The following is a 22,190-nucleotide window of genomic DNA, read 5'->3' on the forward strand; positions in this document are numbered from 1 at the left end:
ATAATTCCTAGTATTCTCAATAACAAAAATATTATAATAAAATGTATTTACTAGAAGTAAAACAGGAAAATATCTAAAATACACTTTCCCTTTCTTACCACTTGTCCCTTGGTAGCTGAGAGAGGACATGTCTATGATGGCTAGACACCACAGTTTCTTTAATGCTCAAAGTAGTAAATGGTTCCAAATTATATTTTCAGTTTAGCCAATACCATTGATTCTTTGCTGGGACTCCAGAGGTATTTGTCTTGGTGTTTGTTCCTATAATCATCACATAACCACACAGTGCCTCTTTCCAGTCTGGATGTTAAGGTGACATGAATTAGCTGCTCTATTTCTTATCTTCCAACAGTACGACAGTCTGAGTTTACAGAGTCATTGTAAATGCCAAGGGCAGAGTTGTGGGAGCACTAAAATTGTTATTCCATGCTGGTGAAGCAAAGTCATAGTTGTAGCTCGATGGCTGGTTAGTCCCAATTCCTCAAATTGAAAAATCATGGAGATAAAATTTCTTTTGCTAAGTGAGTGCTTTTTATAAAATAACTTAGTTTTATGATCATTTAATATTATGGAATACAATTCAAAACTGCTAAAGTTTAGCAATAGGAAAAAAGTAAAAAACATAAATAGAAAAACAAATTGTTTACTCTTTATTGTAGTATATTCATATTAATATTAAGAAATGTGGATGTAAAAGTGCTAGCTAGTTTAGCAGGGTGTGAATGAAAGAGTGGAGAAAGAGAAATCAATTTTCAAAACCAAGTGTATTTTGAAAAAGTGAAAGCACAAAGATGTTTCTTTAAAAGTAGTAATGTATTTATGAATGATTTAAGTAGAGGTAAAATACCTCTGGAAGAATAGCAACAGAATTCTGGAAAAAAGAAGGAAGAGGAGGAAGAGAAGGAAGGAAGGAAGGAAGGAAGAAGGAAGGAGGAAAGGAAGGAAACAAAGAAGACATCAGAAGATGAAAGAGCTCACATGTTCATTGATGTGGAGAATTGATATTGTTAAAACAATCATAGTACAAAAATGAAATCTAGAGTTTCAAAGCAATCCACGTTAAAATACCAATAATATTTTTCTCAGAACTAGAAAAACATACCTAAAATTTATATGGAAAAGTAAAAAAGCTCAATGCTCTGAATAATTCTCAGAAAAAGGGTGTAAACCTGGAGGCATCTCAATACCTGACTTTAAAGTATACTACAGAGTCATGGTAACAAAAACATCTTGGAACTGGAATAAAATTAGACATATAGCCAATGGAACATAATAGAAGATAAAGAAATAAATCCACACCAGTTGTCTGAATCTTCACAAAGGCACCAGTGCCTCAGGATGCTGAGATAATAGTATCACAAGTTCAAAACCAACCTCAGCAACTTATGAGGTCCTAAGGAACTTAGATGAACCCTGTTAAAAAATAAAACATTAAAAAGGGCTGGGGCTCAGTGAAAAACTGCTTCTGGGTTCAATCATTAGTACCACAAAACTAAAAGAAACAAACAAACAACAACAACAACAAAAAAAACACAAGGCACCAAAAACATGCTGGGAAAAAAATAGTCCATTTAACAAATAATGTTGGGAAAAATGAATATTCACATATTAAATATCAAATCTTATCCCTGTCTTTCACTCTGCAGAAAAGTTAAATCATGGACACATGCCTGTAATCTCAGCATCTGGAGAGGATGGGGCAGGAGGATCTCAAGTTCAAAGCCAGACTCAGCAAAAGTGAGGTACTAAGCAACCCAGTGTGACTCTGTCTCTAAATAAAATACAAAATAGGGCTGGGGATGTAGCTCAGTGGTCGAGTGCCCCTGAGTTCAATCCCCAGTACCAAAAAAAAAAAAAAAAGAGAGAAAAAAGAAAAGAAAAAATTTACTCAAAATGGATCCAAGACCTAGGAATAAGACCAAAATGTTTGCAACTACTAGAGGAGAATATTGGGGAACATTCCAACATAATAGGCACAGGCAGCAAAACTTCCTCTATAGGACTCCTGTACCTCAGGAAATAACACCAACAATCTATAAATACAATGGCATCAAACTAAAATGCTTCTTTACAAAAAAGGAAACAACCATGAAGAGAGAACCTAGAGAGTGGGAGAAAGTTTTTGCCATCTTCTCTTCCAAAAAAAGGATTAATACTTACAATATAAAAAGAACTCTAAAGACTCAACACCAAAACAATAATAATGGTGATGATAATATTAATAATGATCCAATCAAATAATAGGCAAATGAACTAAACAAACACTTCCTAAAAAAAGGAGAAATAAACAACAAACTAAGAAAAAAATGTTTAACATCTCCAGTCATCCCAGAAATGCAAATCCAAACTACAATGAGATTTCATCTCATTTCAGTCAGAATGGCAATGATCAAAAACACAAGTAATAATAAATGCTGGGAGAATGTGGAGGAAGACTTACACACTCTAGGTAGAAATGAAACTAAGTGCAGTCACTTTGGAAATCAGTATGGAGGTTACGCCCAAAACCAAAACTGGAGTAACCAACAGTGGATAGATACCTCTCCTTATTATCTGTCCAAAATAATTAAAATAGCATTGTCTAGATATAATACATTCTCTAGAATTGTGCTTATAGTGAGCAGCACAATTCACAATAGGAAAGTTATGAAACCATCCTAGTGATTCACCAACAAATGAACAGGTAAATAAAATATAGTATATATGTACAATGGAATTTTATTCAGACAATGAAGAAGAAATAAATTATGATATTGGCAAGAAAATGGAATAGAAGAGGAGAACATTATATTAATGAAAATTAAATGAGATTGAGAAAGATAACTGCTTCCACAACTGCTATTTTAAGAAAGAAAAAAATCAATTTTTGTGTCAAATTTAGGACTAGGATTTGACGTCTCCACAATAGGCAGAACAATAGGAGCAAAACCCACAGAAGACTGAATAGTCATTTTAAGTTATTAACTAACTGATTAGTTGACTAAGATACAAGTTAAAGAAGGGTTTGTGCACATTTTTTATATTTATATTTATTATTCATATTTTTATACTATCCTTGGACTATCTTACCCTATGGTTGTAAAGCTTACTATGTGAGTTTAAATTTGTATTATCATGTTGTTGGTAAATGGTTTTCAATCTCACTATAGTCTATGTAATATACCTGAAGCAAAAGTTTACCCTCTGGAAGTATATGTAGATGTATTTAAAGTGACAGTTTATGTCCATAGCCTGTATTATGCAAATTTACAAGGCAGAAACAAATACTTTGAACATTAAGTGATCAACATTTTAAGAAATCTCCATGATACTTTTATATAAACTTTAAGTCAGACAAGAAGAAAATAGTGTTTCTTTGTAGAGACACATGAACTTAATAGTATCATTGCATTTTACTTTTCTGCTCTAAAAAGTTTGCTAGGTTGACTACAGTTAACATCTTAAACAAGTTCAAAAGGGATATAAGATCTCAAAGAAAATCCTCAAGTTCTATAAAACTTTCATGACCTTGGCCACCTGTCAGTAGCAGGAGAGCCTTGCCTAAAGAAAGAGTATCAACATTAAAGGACTATCCAAAGCTAAACAATATTTAAATTATTCTTAGAACCCATTGGCAATTATAGATAATGGATTTCAACATATTCTGAAATTGCATTACTTTCATGTAATTTAACTACACTGCAAATATTGAGCACTTTTTCTCTGTATTTTGAAATTGAGTTAGGCTTTAATAAGGTTTCTCCATGAACCTCCTGTGTTGGATCTTTCTGATTGTTACCAAACCTTTGTATTTATAGTTATGAAAGAGAAATGTTTTTTTTCTTTTTGTTGGAGGGGGCTTGCTATTCTACTCAACACACTATACTCACTGATATTTCTGTATAGGCATCTCTGAGAAAGCACAGTATAAGCCCAAGGAGTTGTATAAGGATTGTCTGGGAAAGAGACAAGATTTGGCCCAAAATTTAGAAGAGGGCAATCTCTGGAAAGTATACAGAGACTGTAAGACCAAAGAGATTTCTCATAAAAATGAGATACAACTAGTAAAATCAGATAGTCTCCAACAAGTAGTAGTAAAAACTGTTATATCACTCATCGTAGTAGGGAAAAATTGGCAAATTCTTCCAGAATAAGAGAAAAATGCCTATCTTATATGTCACTGGTAACCCACATTATCCTCAAAAATCAATAATTTAGGACATCAATTAGGATCTACAAAAAGATACATCTATGGTCTGGTTTAGAAGTTATTTAAGAAAGGAGAACATTTGGCTCCAAATTAAATGACCCTTCAAATAATTTCAGGTAGACTAGAAAAAGTAGTTATCCAAAGGGCTACAAAAAATATGATAATAGCGGCTGAGGTTATGGCTCAGTGGTAGAGCACTTGCCTAGCATATGCAAGGCACTGGGTTCAATTCTCAGCCCCACATAAAAATAAATGAATAAAATAAAGATCCATCAACATCTTAAAAATATATTAAAAAAATGAAAATAATCCACCAAATATCAGGATGAGTTGTAAGTTCCCTGTCATCATGGTGTTGAAGAAAATGTTAAATTTGCCTTCTTTCTTGAAATACACTGTTTGTTTTCTACTATTAGAAACAGCCACTTTACAACATGCATCATGGATATTGTTTGAATTTCTCTGCCAAGAGTTCATGTGTTGAAGCTTGGTTCTCAATGTGGCTATGTTAAGAGATCCCTGGGGAAGCTGCCTTCAGAAGGGATGAATGAAGTTCTTGTGAAACTCCTGAGCACTCAGGAGAGCAAGTTGTTACAAGAATAAGCCAAATATCAGAATCTCTCTTTGGTTTCCTGTTTTGAAATGTGATAATTTTTCTTCCACATATCCAACTATCATGATGCCATCCACTCACTGTTAGGCTCTTACCATAGACCAACCAAATAAGGTTGTTCAGTCTTCAACAGTTCACCCTCTGAAACTGAGCAAAATAAAACTCCTTTATAAAGTTAGTTTACCTCATGTATTTCATTATAGGATGAAAATGAACTAATATAACTAAAAGCTCTAATATTATATATGTTTAACTTTAGAGACTGTTATAATACCTTGTCTTTTATTTTCTTCTGGATTTTGACTTTATTTTCTTTATGGGTTTCACAGAATAGACTCTCCTTTTAAGGAATGGTGATGACTGTTCCATTTACTGAGAAATATCACACTAATTGTCTTAGTCCATTTTATGCTGCTAAAAGAGACTACAAGTGTCTTGTTAGCTTTCGCATCACCATGGCCAAAATACTTGACAATGAGAGAGGAAAAGTTTATTTGAAGATCAGAGCTTTAGAGGTCTCAAGTCTATAGATGGCTGACTCCATTGCTCTGTGCCCAAGGTGTGGTCCATCATGGGGCAAGGGCCCAGCAGAGGAAAGATGGTCAATTCATGGTGGGATCAGTAAATAGAGAAAGAGTGAAAGAAAAGGGGCTACATAAAAAAATATTTTTTCCATGTCACACCCCCAGTGAGACACCTCCCCTGGAAAAATTCCAATTAGAATGGACTGATTATGTTATAGTTCTTACAATTCAATCATTTTACCTCTGAAAATTTCTGCATTAACAGGAGCATTCTAGGGCATGCCTTACATCCAAAATATAACAACAACTGATTGGGTAAGTTTATAAGCTATATATGTTTTTGACTCACAATTTGGGACAATGGGATGTCTAAGAGCATGACCCTGACATCTGGTAAGGACCTTCATGCTGTATTATAACATAATGGAAGGGCAAGCAAGCACACACAAGACAGAGTGGTGAACTTCAGTTTATCAGAAGCCTTCTCTAGTGATAATGGTATTAATTAATTAACAAGAGAAGAGCCATCAAGGCCTAATTACCTCTAAGGGCCCTACCACTTAATACTATTACAATTACATGAATTCTGGAGGGAACTTTAAAACACAACATCAGTCTTAGAATCTATTCGAAGTAGATGTTTAATATGCCATCAACTGAAACAGATGGGTGCAATGGCCCATGCCTGCAATCCCAGAGATTTGGGAGGCTAAAGCAGGAGAATTACAAGTTTGAGGTTAGCCTCAGCAACTTAGTAAGACTACCTCAGCAACTTAGTGAGAACCTGCTCCCCCACTACCAAAAAAGAAAAAGAAAAGAAAAGAAAAAAAAAAGAATCGGGGACATCGGTCAGCGGTATTGTTTCCCTGGGACAATTCCATACACAAACATGAATTGAGAAATGCATATAGTGTCTTATTATCAATGTGTACCTATATCCTGCCTATTAACCACTTCATTGTCTAAAATCTGAACAACTATTCTTTATATCTTTTGGAAGAACACAGAAAGTTATCTCACAAAACATGGAGGAAAGATCTTTATTGTGTCTTTTTGACCACCCTTACTATACAGTCAAACTGTAAGGCATATCACTGGGCTCACATACTGGCCTGACAAAGAATATGATACTTATGCATCTAAATATCTTTATGGCTTATTAACATGATGAAAAATATTATGCAAAAATGGACAATTTAGTTATTATCCCATATCTATTTCTGAATGCTTTTCATTTTAAATTTGTGAAATGTTCTCTTGATGTGAGTTTGCTTGGCTCCACGTTTAGAAGTGAAGAGCAGAATTCTGAAGGTAATCCTCTTCTTAACTGTGCAACAGAACTTGTCCTTAATGACAAGCATTTAATCTGAAGTTCAAAATTCTGCTTTTTTGTTGTTTTGATTTTCTCCCGCTTCTCTTCATTTTTCTCTCCATGTTGACATTATAACATCATATAGCTGTATCTGGGCTTTAGGCAACATCTTTTCTAATTTAAACCACCTGAGACAAATGTGATTGGGTCTAAATCTTACCTCTTCTCCCCTTGCTGCAGAGTCGAGCATTAATATACCATTATCCTTATCTTTGTCTTACCAGCATTTTTTCTTTCTCCTCTGCATTTCCTGGCAGCAAACCCTGTTTGATAGCGTTACCTCTCAAATTTTTCAGCAATCACTTCCAGTCATTACTGTGTGCTATTTTCAGTAACATGACAATATTTCTTTATACATTGATTTCTTTAATAATTTGAAACATAAATTGTCCAAAAAAAAAAAAAAAAAAAAACGGCACTGCTCATCTTCCAGGAACACTGGAAACTCAGTAGTGATTCTTCTAGGTCATGAACTCCCACTCTGACACAATTATGTCCTACACTGTTATGTCTACCTCACAGAATCCCATGCCATTTTAATATGAGGTGAGTTGGAGAAAATTGCTCAGAATTCTGTGAAACAGACTGCAGGTCTCCTCTGCTCCTGATTCACAAACTTCTTTAAGGGTTATCTAATATTTTTATGGATTTAACCTCAAGATTGGGGCAAGAAATGTATTAAGGTTTGACAGTGGTCTTTACAGATCTTTTCCACAGTCTCTGTCAATTTTTTCAGGTCTCAAAACTTGGAAGCTTTTTATATAGTTGTAAATATGTGATTGTGGTTTTCTTGGTTATTTTTCCATCTTTCTTTGTGCTGGTGAGTGCATGTACAGTGGACATGTTAATAGAGAATGGGAAGTGAAACCAATTCTGCCAAATTCTGCTTTCTCCTATGTTTATGTTTAGCATATATTATACTTAGATCATAGCCAGATTTGTTTGTGTATGAACTTTAAGAGCAAAACAAAACTAACATTTTATTTTACTTTTTCCTGGCAGTTGGATCCAGACATATTTCAATGAAATATATATATATATATATATATATATATATATATATATATATATATATATCTTTACCTTTACCTTAGCCAATGTTTGATGAAACTACATCACTTCAACATATGCAGAGAAAAATGTTTACTGTCTAAATCAATATCTATAGACCTATGTCAATTATTTAATAACACCAAAATTTCTGGGATCTAACACACCATCTATACATATCTTTGCATCAAGTGTCCTGTGTGTATGTGTTTCAGTACCCTAGTATATAGATAGTAATTAGTATTTTCTTTTAATTTTTTATTGTTGGTTGTTCAAAACATTACATAGTTCTTGATATACCATATTTCACACTTTGATTCAAGCGGGTTATGAACTGTGTGTATGTGTTTCAGTACCCTAGTATATAGATAGTAATTAGTATTTTTGTGTGTCTTTGTGTTGCATGTAGAAATATTTTGTAGTTGTCTTAGCACACACACATACATGTGAATACACTGTGTATAGAGCAATGTTACTCAAATTGTTTATGTAATTACATCTTGTGAAATTTTAACAAGTTGTAAGAATTTAGGATTATTGTTTCTAATTACTAAAGAAACTAATGTATTAACAAAATTATTATAGTTAAATAACATTCCATAGCAATGTCTCTCAGCTTCTACATCTGTATATGTATACTGAGCTTTTCATTTAGTGAATTGATAATATTTACTTATACATGTTTTGATATATGTCTACATTTTAAAATAACTAAATCAAACTAATTAGTATATCTGTAACCTCATGAAGCTATCATTTTTTTGTGTGTGTTAATGACATTAAAAATATTTCTTAGCAATTTTCAGATATACAATATATTAATTATAGTCACCATGCTATAAAATATATCTCCAGAACTTAATCCTCCTATATAGCTGACATGTTGTGCCCCTTGATGGACATCTGTTCCAAAACTCATGAGTGGATGTCTGCAACTACATAGAATAGGGGACCCTATGCATTAATGATTTTTCCATCTTAACTAAAAACTTTCCATGCCCTAGGGCCATAAAATCACAGCTAGAGAGAAAAAAAAAAGTACTGATTTCATTTTCTTTCTTCATAATTTGACAGAATATCCTTTGTTTTCATAGATCTTAGTAGCTTCAGCACATGATACTTTATTGTCTTATTAAGTCAAGAACTTATACCTTTCCATTTAAAAAAGGCACTTTATGATTTCTCTTTTCCATATACAAATTTCCAGAATCACTATTTTTTATGCTATGTGTCCACTATTAAACAAAATAAGGATTACTGGAACAAAAGCACTGTGAAATCACAATAATCAATGTGATAAGAGAAATGGATATATAATCTAAGAGAAAATGTATATGATCTATTTTTTTAAAGAATCTCAATTTTGTGAGGATCTAAATATGTATATAATTAATGAAAGGTTTAGGCCATACAGCCAAGACATTTAAATATTTTAAATTATATTATTATATTATTATTATATAAAAAGACCTTAAGGTACATTTTATGTGTCTTGAAATTGTACTAGTTTGGGAATCATTTAATATAGCACAATAACATTGGTAAATTAAAACATTGTACTTAAAAGAAGAAGAATAGAGTTCTATTCCACTGTATTTTAACCCAGTCTCCTCATTCATCTTACCTTTTTTCATCTACAGTTTCTCCTAATTCCACAATCAGCAGGAACAACTTTTTAACTGGCAAGATCATATCCTTCCTACACTTTGGTCAAAAGAAAGCAGAAAATAAGTGATCCCTGGATATTATTTTTAGTCATGCACCTTTTCTCTGATCTCTTTTGAACCAACTTTGTATGTCTTCAACAAGAGCAAAAACAAAATTACAAACAACAATACCAAAAACAAAAAACCAGATCTTTGCTCTATCTCTAATCCGTTTCTTTCTTTTTTTCCTTTTTTTATGTTTATAAAGATTTGTTTTCAATTGTAGATATATTTGCTCCAAGTCAGGAAACTGTATAAAGGCCCTTAAGAGCTTATATTTGTTTCAGCAAAATAAATGCATAGAAAACTACAAGTCATTGGGTGTTAATAGATGTAAGATAAGTTTCCAAGTTTAAGTATTGCCAACTCTGCATGTAATTCATATTAACACTTAGATTTAATGTGAATATGAATATCTAATATTAACAATTAGATTTAGGCTAATACTTTTGGTGGTATAAGACATGCCATGTCAGTAACTGAGAAGCCCCAGAAATAAAGACATTGGACACTGAAACTAGAATGCATCCACGTATCCAGAGGATTTCCACCACCATATTTGCTATTGGACAATAGTGAAATTTTCATTTTTTTAAATTTTTTTTTTCTTTTGATACCAGGAAGGGTGATTAACCACTGAGCAATATCCCCAGCCATTTTTATTTTTCATTTTGAGCCAGATTCCAATAAATTGCTTAGGGCCTCACCCTCATTAAATTGTTGAGGCTAGCTTTGAAATTGTGATCCTCTGCCTCATCCTCCACAGGCACTGGGATTATAGGCATGCCATAATGCTAGCCATAGTGGCACTTTTAATAACAAAAGATCCTTTAGTTTGTGTGTTTTGTTTTTTTTCTTTTTGAAGCTGAAATACACTTCAAAATTATAAAGGTGAAATATTAGCTTTTAATTTTGACCTGCATCAGGAAAAATTATTTGTGATTCACTAATAACAATGAATAAATTTCTCAACATTCATTGAATTAGAAATCCAACAAAGAACTAAAAAGATAGTCTAGCACATATAAGAAATTCATAAGCAGGCCATTTCTGTATGAGAGTATGCTTACTGTTGCACACAAGATAAAGAACAATGTTTTGTTTTCACCTGAAGGCATTAATGTGATGAGTCTGAATTAATCATCATGTGCAGCGAAAAATCCTATTCTACTGTATGCATGCAGCTAATTCTTACGGAATTCCCAAATAAGCTACCACAAAGGGGAAATGTCCAGATGTTTGAGATTTTGTTACGGGAAAATTTATCTAAAGTAATCTTCTTAATACATGTGACCAACTGTGAAGTTTTACTTTTTAAAAAATCTCAATTTGAAAGAAGTTTATGACTTAATATTTCTAATTAAAATCCACAGACCCTCTGGGAGTTTCATTAAGGGGAAATAATCTGTGGAACATCTAAACCTTGATGTCACCATAGGAAAGCAGGAAAGTTAACTAAGTTTACTCACACTATTTCATGGAAAATTGTAATCAATAGTATTTGCAACTTTAAAACATGTTTAGATTAGATTCAAATTTATGACACTATGATTCAGCCAGCTGAGGAGATTTTGAATTGTATTTATCTATTTATAAGTAAGGTGATAAAGAGATTAAAAGGGAATGCCTCTCAAGACTAAAAGAGAATATATATATTTATGTATTCAACACTGGAATGTTAAAAAGTATTTTATTTAATAGAGAAAAAATAATTAAATACTGCAGTAAACCAGCAGGTGATTGATTTAGGAACTCACAAGCCCTGGTTTATTAGTTTCCAATTGCTGCTATAACAAATTAAATTTTACACATTTAATGATTTAAACAAATGCAATTTTATTATTTTACTCTTCTACAAGTTAGAAGTGTAAAAATGGAATTATTAGGCTGAAATCCAGGTGCTAGCAAGGCTGGTTTCTTCTAGATTCCCTGATGAAATAATGTCCCCTTGACTCTTTTACCTTCTAATGGTCATCTGTATTCCCATGTTTATGTCATTTTCTTCAACCTTCAAATACACTACTGCAACTTTTGCTTCCATCATAGTTCACCCTGTCTTCTGACTCCAGCTTCTAAATATCTCTTATAAGGACCTTTCTTATTATATCACATCAGGTCTACATGAGTAATATATTATCTCCCCTTCTCAAGAACCTTGATTTATTATAATTGCAAAGTCCCTTTTATGCCATGTAATATAAACTTCACAGGTTACATAGGTCCTGACAGGTATATAAGATATTTGAGGGTCATTTTTCAGTGTACCACAGATAAATTCTTATACAGCATATAACACCAAAATGTATTTATTTGTTTGTACATATATACAAATGTGTATCTTTATATTGAATAGGAATTCAAATTATTCAGAATTAATTATATTACTAGGTCATTGCATTGAGTCTGAAATTTCCAAAAAAATATGTACACATATTATCAAATTTTAAGTTTAGAGTATGGCATTAATCATGAAATTCAGAAAGATATTTACATATTTTATGAGGAAATTGTAATGGTCTATCATACTTCTCCCAAATATCTTTTCATTTTGTATAACCTTGGTAAAAGAAGTGAAATTAAATTTGTTTATGTCCTTTTTTCAATGAATTTCAAGTTTAAAGGGTCATGAATTGCCAGGATAGAGTCACTTGCTACAAATGAAAATAGGCAGATTTTTCTCTAATCACTTCTAATGAATTCTTAAAATATCTCAGAGAACAAATTGCAGATAAATCCATAGGGAAAATACTTCAGAGAATTCATCTGGGATATCAATAGAATAGTTGATGGGGTCAAATTTTGGTTCACAATGAGAAGACAGAGGACAGTGCCAATTCTCTTACTGTTCAGGTAGTCTTTTCAGATATTTTAATGGAATTTAAACATGCTTGAATTAATTATTGCCAAGTTTTTTTTTTTTTTTTTTTTAAATGGTGTGCTCATTGGTTTATAGTGTAAGATTAGAAAGACCCTGGAAGAACAAAGAGGCTTGCAAATAAGATCAATGTCAAAATTTGGGGGAGGGAATTTGAGAGTATTTTGGTATTCATTATTTGTTGACACAATAAAATTACATAATAACAAAAACAATCCACATAGAATTGAAGAGGCACACAAAAATAAGTCATAAGATTATGTAGGGTAATTTACTAGGCATTAATACTGTCTGAGATTGTTCACATGTCTGGTTGTCCATGCCTAGGACAACTGGACAATTTAACTCTTATCTTTGCATTTCTTACCTTCCAAAAGAACAGCTGAATATGTTCCCAAAGAGATAACAAAAACACCAGAAAGTGCATAGGAATAAAAGTGATTTATCACACTTTGCTGATGTTGAGACTGCCAGTAAACACAATCCAAAACAAGTCTCAAGAGAAAATCTGGAGGCAGTATAAAAGTACCCAACAAAGGAGTAGGCCATTACCCAATTAATAAGTGGGTAAAGGAATTGAACAGATACTTAACAGAAGAAGAAATATAATCAGTCAACAAATATATGAAAAAACGTTCAACATCTTTAGCAATTAAAGAAATGCAAAAAAAAACTGAGATTCCATTTATTCTAGTCAGAATGGTAATTATCAAGAATACAAGTAACAATAAATGTTGGTGAGGATGTTGGGAAAGTTCAACATTTGTATATTGCTGGTGGAACTTCAAATTGGTACAACCATCCTCATGGATATTATTGAATTCCTCAAAAACTTGGAATAGAACCACCATTTGACCCAGTTATATCACTACTCAGTCTACACCCAAAGGACTTAAAATCTGCATACTACAGTGATAAAACAGCATCAATGTTTATAGCAGCTCAATACCTAAGCTATGGATCCAATCTAGGTGCAGTTGAACAGATGGATGGATAAAGAAAATGTGATATATATAGCAAACAGACACTAGAATATTAGTCCACCCTAAAGAAGAATGAAATTATGGCATTTGTCTGTAAATGGATGCATTTGGAGACTATCATGCTCAGTGAAATAAGTAAATTCCAAAAAACCAAAGGCCAGATGTCTTCTATGATATGTGGATGGTAACACACAATAAGGATGGAAGGGGGAGAATAGAAGTTGAATGGATATACAAAGGAGAATGAAGGGAAGGGAGGGGGGATGAAAAGAGAAAAGACAGTAGAAGGAATCAGGTATAACTTTCCTATGTTCATATATGAATACACAATCAGTGTAACTCCACATCATGTAAAACCACAAGAAAGGGTTGTTATATACTTTGTAAGTATAATATGTCAAAATGCACTCTAATGTCAAGTATACCTTAAAAGAAAAAGGAAGAAAGAAAGAAAGAAAGAAAGAGGATGAATATGCCATTAAATCAACTGATGTATAAATATGGTTTGGATATGAAGTGTACCCCCAAATCTCCTGATTTACTGTAGAAATTTTCAGAGGTGAAATGGCTAGATTATGAAGTCTTTAACCTAATCATGAATTAATTCACTTGAGGGATTTATAATTTGAAAGGACTACTGTACTCAGTGGTAACTATAAGCAGGTAGGGTTGAACAGAGAAGTTGGTCTTTCAGGCAATACCGTTGGGGATTATATCATGTTCCCCTATATTCTTCACCTCTCTCAGTGCTTTCTGGCTACACTGATGTGAACTGCTTTAGCCACTCTGTCCTTTTGCCATGATGTGCTGCCCCACTTCAAACTCAGAGCCGTGGAGCCAGCCAACTATGGATTGAACCTCTGAAAGTAAGGTTTCAAATTTACCCTTAAGCCCAAAGTACACTTTTTTAAGTAATTTATTTATTCTAATTTGTTATACATGACAGCAGAAATGCATTTCAATTTGTAGTACACATATAGAGCACAATTTTTTATGTCTCTGGTGGTCACAAAGTAGAGTCACATAATTTGTGTTTTCATACATGTACTTAGGGTAATAATGTCCATCTAATTTAAAGATCTTTCCTACTCCCATTCCCCCTTTCTTTCCCCCCCCTCCCCTTTTCACTATCTAAAATTTCTTTATTCCACTCAGGCTTCCCCAGGCCATTATGGATCAACATCCACATATCAGAGAAAACATTCAGCCTTTAATTTTGTGGGGGATTGACTTATTTCATTTAGCATAATATTCTCCAACTCCATTCATTTACCTATAAATGCCATAATTTTATTAGCTTTTGATGCTGAGTAATATTCCATTGAGTATGTATAGCAGTTCTGTTATCCATTCATCTACTGAAGGTATCTAGGTTAGTTCCAAAATTTAACTATTGTAAATTGTAAAAAAAAAAAAAAAAATGTTTACTATCTCTAACAATTAGAGAAATGCAAATCAAAACTACTCTAAGATTTCATCTCACTCCAGTCACAACGGCAGCTCTTCAGAATACAGACAACAATAAGTTGGCAAGGATGTGGGGGGAAAGGCACACTCATGCATTGATGGTGGGACTGTGCCGCAGTCTGGCTGGGCACAATCAGGAGCCACTTGTCAAAAGAAACTAACTTTATTTTTAGAACCACACACGACAAACAAAATAGTCTCTCAGGAAAAACCCTCAGAGCCTCAACTGCCACCACCGGCTTTCCCCAAGCCTCTCTCTCCCACCAAGCTTCTCTCCACCTCCCACAATCCTCCTGCTCTTGAGGCCGATTGGCTGGGTCACGTGGGCGGAGCCAAAAAAGTCCCCCAATGAGCAGCTCTGTGGTCTGAAAGGGCAGGGAAACAGTCCAATGAGCATCACTGCAGAGGAGCCAATCAGCTAGATGTTGCTGGGGCCGAGGAGCCAATCAGCTAGATGTTGCTGGGGCTGCTGTGAGCCAATCATCAGCCGGCAGATGGAAGTTTGCTGGCAGCTGGAAGTTTGCTGGGGCCCCTCAGGCTGTGGCTCTCAACATCTCCCCCTCTCTGTTTAAACAACAAGCATGTGGCTTAGGGACCGTGCCTGTTAGGCAGTCCAATTCAACATATGGTCCTTACCCGTCATCGGATGAACTGACCTCTAGGCGTCAGCCTCCTGTCTTAGGTTGGTACCACTGCAATTGGATCATACCCGTCACTGACTACCGGTCCAGCATACAGCCATACTTGTGGATAGGCCTTTGCACCTGTGGGGGGGTGAGGTTCTTTGCCTCACCTCTGTTGGCCCCCAAATTTTAGACCATCACTAGTAGAGGAGGATGCAAAATGCCATGACATTAAGCCAATTGAGGGCTCCTAAATTGTACCACCGGTGACACCATCAGCAAAAATACTCCAGCACTACCACAATTCGCTGTACCAACAGATAGTTCACAATGCATACAGGTGAGCTCACAATGTGTCCAGGCAAGTTCTGCAAGCAGTTCAGTGATGGCTATTGTAGAAGCTGTAGATTGGTTTTATCTTTGACTTCACCAGCAATGGGATGAAGATAGGAATTCTGGCAATAATGGCTAAAGAAAAAATTATGTAACATTCCAGAAGGCACTAAAAGAAAACAATTTTCTTAACAATTTACATTGTCTTCACCGGCACTGGGATGAAGATAGGAATTCTGGCAATAATGGCTAAAGAAAAAATTATGTAACACTACAGAAGGCACTAAAAGAAAACAATTTTCTTAACAATTTACATTATCTTTAAGAGAATTATTAAATATAATGAAAAGGAAAGGTAAAAGTAAACAAACAGATCTGTTAACCTTCTTTTTTGTTTACATATTAAAACAATCCTCAACAGTTGTTTACCCAATTTAAATTAAACCATATAAATCACGTGAAAAAAAAATATTTGGATCCATTTTATCATGAGCGCTCATCATATATGATATATGGACATACGTACATTCAAACATATAACACAAAACACAAGTGTGCACACATAATATAATACATACAACACATAACATTATAGTAAAGGCCTTATAACTTTTTACAGGTGAAATCTCCATTGCAATGCTTAAAAACTCTATAGTCAAAAAATAGAACTGATCAGCAAAACATTAACCTAGGTCTGTATGAGCTCAAAAAACAAAATAGAACTTCATGATATGGCAAAGGGCAATAATAAAATAGATATTGAAAAAAGCATCCTGGTTCTGTTGCAGATGTAAGAATAGCCAAACTGGAGTTTTGGATATCAGTTGTTATGGATTTGAGCCAAATCATCTTCTTTTTGGTCTGTAGAAATCGCTTTAGTTAATCTTTCTGGAATCCAAATCGGCTGCTGTTCTCCCTGTGGAAACACATAAACAGACCCCCGACTCCAGACAATCACTGGGTCAGGACTTTGGTTAATCTCTCTGGAATCCAAATCGGCTGCTGTTCTCCCTGTGGAAACACACAAACAGACCCCCGACTCCAGACAATTACTGGGTCAGGACCTTTCCATTGTCCTGTTAGAATATCCTTCCAAAGTACCTTGGGCTTATGTACATTTTTTGGACACATATGCCTTTCCGCAGCACTAAGTCCTGATGAATCCAAATTTAAAAAGTTTAGAGTAAAAAGCGTTATTTTAAGTTTATCTTTGGGGGATATATACCCCTTCCCAATTCCTTCTTTTTGCTTTAATAAGTACATTTTAATAGTTTGATGAGCTCTTTCAACTATGCCTTGTCCCTGTGGATTGTATGGGATTCCTGTTATATGAGTAATGCCAAATGTTGAGCAAAATTGTTTAAAAGAGGTAGAAGTATAACCAGGGGCATTATCTGTTTTTAACTGTTTTGGAACACCCACAGTGGCAAAATTTTGTAAGCAATGAGCTATAACATCTTTAGTTTTTTCTCCGGCATGAAGGGAGCCCATCAAAAATCCAGAAGAAGTATCAACTGTAACATGCAAATATTTTAATTTTCCAAATTCTGGCAAGTGTGTGACGTCCATCTGCCAAATATGGTTAGGTATCAATCCTCTAGGATTGACTCCAAGATTAACTTGTGGTAAAAAGGTCACACAATTTTGACATTGTTTTATTATTTGTCTAGCTTGTTCCTTAGTTATTTTAAAACGCTTTTGTAAAGTATTAGCATTGACATGGAACTTTTTATGAAAATTTATAGCTTCTTCTAGTGTAGAGAAAATATGTATGTCATGTGTAGTTTTATCTGCTAAATCATTGCCCAAACTAAGGGCTCCAGGCAATCCTGTATGTGCCCTGATATGTCCTATAAAGAATGGATCTTTTCTGTCCCAGATTAGACTTTGTATAGTGGAAAGCAAAGAGAAAACAGTAGAAGAAGGGGAAATCCTACCAGCATCTTCAAGAGATACTATAGCATTAACTACATACTGACTATCAGAAAATAAATTAAATACAGAATCTTTAAACATCACAAAAGCTTGTAAAACTGCATTAAGCTCTACCTTTTGAGCTGATTGTTTGGGTACTAAAAATGTAAAAGTTTGATCAGGGGTAACTACTGCTGCTGTACCATTATTTGACCCATCAGTGAATATATTTGGAGCATTCATGATAGGTGTTTTTCTTGTCATTTTTGGAAAAATTACAGGATGCAATGACCAAAAAGACAATAAAGGATTAGATGGTAAGTGGTTATCAAATGAAACATTAGATTTGCACATGATTATTGCCCAAGTATTTAACTCATTAGCTAACTCATCAATTTTATTCATAGTATATGGAGTAATAATTTTATTGGGAGAAATTCCAAACACTCCCTTTGCTGCTTTTATTCCTTTGAGTATTAATTGTCCTACAGCCTCAGGATACCTAGTAAGAATAGTGTTAGGAGAATAAGATAAATGTATCCATAATAATGGACCTTCTTGCCAAAATACTCCTGTAGGAATATTTTTTGTTGGTAGTACAATAAATAATAAAGGCAAACTTATATCAATTCTATCCAAATGTATATTTTCCATATATGTTTCAATGATTTTTAATGCCTTTCTTGCTTCAGGCGTTAACATTCGGGGTGAATTTGGATCTGATGGACCTTTTAGGATATCAAATAAAGGTCCCAACTCTCCTGTTGGTATACCTAAATAAGGCCTTATCCAATTTATGTCTCCTAATAACTTTTGAAAGTCATTAAGTGATTTGAGTTGATCTACTCGTATTTGAATTTTTGGTGGATGGACCATGGTTGAGGATAATAGAACTCCTAAATAATTAATTGGAAAATTTAATTGTACTTTATCTATTGCTATCTCTAGATTATAATTTTTTAATAAGTTTGTAAGTGTGGCATAACATTCTAGCAATGTGTTTTTATCTTTGTGTGCTAATAATACATCATCCATATAGTGAAATATTTGTAGTTCAGGATTTTGATTTCTAAGTGGCTGGATTACTTTGTTAACATAAATTTGACACATAGTTGGGCTGTTAGCCATCCCTTGAGGGAGTACTTTCCATTCATATCTCTGATCAGGACCTTCATGATTCAGTGCAGGGATAGTAAATGCAAAACATGGACTATCCTCAGGATGAATTGGAATTGAAAAAAAACAATCTTTAATATCTATAACTAAAACATACCAGGTTTTTGGCAAAGCAGACAACTGAGGAATCCCTGATTGAGCAGGTCCCATAATAACCATCTCATTATTAATGGCTCTTAAATCTTGCAATAATCTCCATTTACCAGATTTCTTTTTGATGACAAAAATGGGAGTATTATGGGGAGATACAGAAGGTTGTATATGTCCTTCTGCTAATTGTTGTTTGACCAGGTCATGGGCTGCTTGTATCTTTTCTTTAGTCAGGGGCCACTGAGGAACCCATACTGGTCTTTCTGATTTCCAAGTAATTTTTATTGTCTCAGTGGCCCTTTCTGAAAATCCAACCCATGTCTGTCTGTTCCTTGATCTATTTGTATTGGTGCTGCTATACCTTGTTCTTGTTTTTCTAATCTTTTTCCTTTCCTAAAACCTTGTCTAGTCATAATAGTGGGTGCATTTTGGTTGATGTTATTTGTTAATGTCAAACCTAATTTATCTAGGACATCTCGTCCCCATAAATTTACGGGAAGATGATCCAATACATATGGCTGTATAGTTCCTTCACATCCTTCAGGATCCTTCCAATCTAATACCATTGCACTTCTATGGGGATTAGTCGCCACTCCTAGGCCTCGAAGCGTTTGAGTGGCTTGTTGTAATGGCCAATGTTTTGGCCATTCTTGACGAGAGATGATGCTAAGGTCTGCACCTGTATCCAGTAGTCCATTAAATTCATGTCCTTGAATATTTAGTTTTAGCATGGGGCGAGAATCTAAATTTAAAGAAAGCATAGCCCAATCTACACCTGTGGAGCCTAATCCCTTGGAACCTCTTTCTACAGTACGACTGGAAAATTTATCATGTAGGCTGGGTATTATTAGTAACTGTGCTATTCTATCTCCTGGTGAAATTACTGATATACCCTTTGGAGAACTGGCTATAATTTTTATTTCACCTTCATAATCGGGATCAATTACCCCAGGACTTATCATAAGTCCTTTTAGAGTAGAAGAGCTGCGTCCCAATAATAAGCCTACTGTTCCTTTGGGAAGAGGTCCTTTCACCCCTGTGGGAATGATTTGAACTCCCATCTCTGGAGTTAGTACTGCTCTGGCGGAGGCGCAGATGTCCAACCCTGCGCTCCCTCTGGTTTGTCTGATGAGGGATCTGATGGACAATGTGTCCTGGGCACTACCCTGATGGGGTTGCTGGGTTCCTCCAGTGCTCCGTATATTTGTGGTTTGGGGCCCCGGAGCATTGGGCCCCCCTGTCCGTTTTTTGGCAATGGAGCCCGATGCCTTTCTCCACGATATCGTGGATAAACACCTGGTCCTTGTTCGTTTTTTGATAATGGAGTACCCTCTATGGTGGTTTGAGAACGGCATTCATTAGCCCAATGTCTCCCTCTACGGCATCGTGGGCAAATACCTGGTATTCTACTCCAATATGGAAAGCAGTATGGTAACCCATGTGGGGACAAGTGCATGGAGTACTGCATACATGGCATATGTTAAGGGTGTCTGAGTGGCAAACCACTTACTCCATAAGCACAGCCCTTGGTGTGAGGCCGCATGTTGCAGTCCTTGTATTTGCTCTATGGTCCACTCCTCTATTGGTCACTGTAAGGACAGTTAGCAGAAATTACATTGGTGGCTGCCTTTAATCTGCTTAGCTACTACTTGAGTATATATACGTGGTAATTGTACAATAAAATCAGACCTGCTTCCTGCTTGGTCTCCAGAGGTCTTGATTAGCGATTCCGCAGCATTACTCTACTCTGTTCCATGGACCTCGTCGCTGGAGGAGAGAGAGCCCACACAAACCCAGCTATCCCACTCCTTAGTTTATAACCTAAGGACTTAAAAACAGAATGCCAAAGTAAATTTTTTCTCTTTTACATTGTCCTTGTAAGGTCACAGTGATAAAAAGTTGACTAACAAAATGCACACAGTCTACAGAATTTGATTTAACAAGTTTGAAACTTTGCTTTAGTAAATTCATAAATATATATTCAACCAAAATCAAATGTTTAAGGAAACACTTTGTATTACTTTTAATTATTTTATTTGTTTCTGATACATCAGACAAAACTGGAAAATATTTTAGATCTATAGGATCAATCTGATCCTGAAAAATGTCATGCCATCAGCTATGAAAAGGAATGTCTTATGATCACAAAAAGAAGATGACAAGTCTATTCCTCCTCTAAAATCTACACAGAAGTCACTGAAGTTTTACCTTAATTTCATGGGATATAATATGACAAAATTATTTGTTCTTCATTTGAATTTTGCAAAATGTAATGCCCAGATTGAACTTAATGATATATATATTTGTATTTTACAGTATTCTAATTATGTTCACTATTATTACATAACAAGTCAAATACATATTAAGAATATTTACAAAACTACTAAGTGAAATAAGACTATAAGATGTGTCTGTTTTTAAAGAAAAGTAAATGCAGTAAGGTATTCATCATATATGATTTATATCATGAATAAATAGTAAGATATTTAGTGAATAGTAAGATATGTGTTATATATCCCATATACACTTGTATGAATATTACTCAATGTTCTTATTTTGAAAATAATTTTAGTTGTTTTAGTTGGTATATTTAAATAACACTATTCTCAAAGAAGAAATAGTTATAATGAAAATTTCAGAGCTTATTTTTTCAGGTATTATATTTCCTATGCATTATTTCTTCATGAAAGAGTATGGTATTTTCTAGTATTCCTGAAAACAAGCAGAGTATATACCATGTATAGGTACTTAGCACATTATGGACAGGATCACATTGTATGGAAATACAGGGAAGCTTGTACTTTTACCCTTGTTCTTTCATTCATCAAACATATATTGAATATAAGCTTGTTATTTGTCTTAGACATGCAAGTATATGTGTGTTTATTGTGTTTCTCATTTAAGTGATGTAAGACACAATATCTTTGTTAGGACAAATGAAAAATATTTTACTTTATTTCTGAAAAGCTTAGACTTAAAATCAACATACTAAAATTATTACGTATTTTCTTCAGGTAATGTCTTATTTTTGACATTCTTGAAATTAGAAGCTGGAATGAACTAGTCTCCCAGCCCTCTGCTACCCAAACTTGCTTTGCTGTTGTATTTCCTCCTGAAATTATTTGTAAATATGAGTATACAGCATTCCTCGCTGTATATTACCCAATTTACTATCTTTGTCAAACAAGTGGAAAAAAATATGCCAATGTTGCTCAAACGCCCCTTGTATCTGAGAGAATCTGTACATCTCTTAGTGAACCTCACAACAGTCACAA

This window comes from Marmota monax, unplaced genomic scaffold (assembly GCF_021218885.2).
Source record: "Marmota monax isolate L192 unplaced genomic scaffold, Marmota_monax_Labrador192_F-V1.1 WCK01_AAM20220418_F8-fsc00016, whole genome shotgun sequence".
NCBI classification, from domain to species: domain Eukaryota; kingdom Metazoa; phylum Chordata; class Mammalia; order Rodentia; family Sciuridae; genus Marmota; species Marmota monax.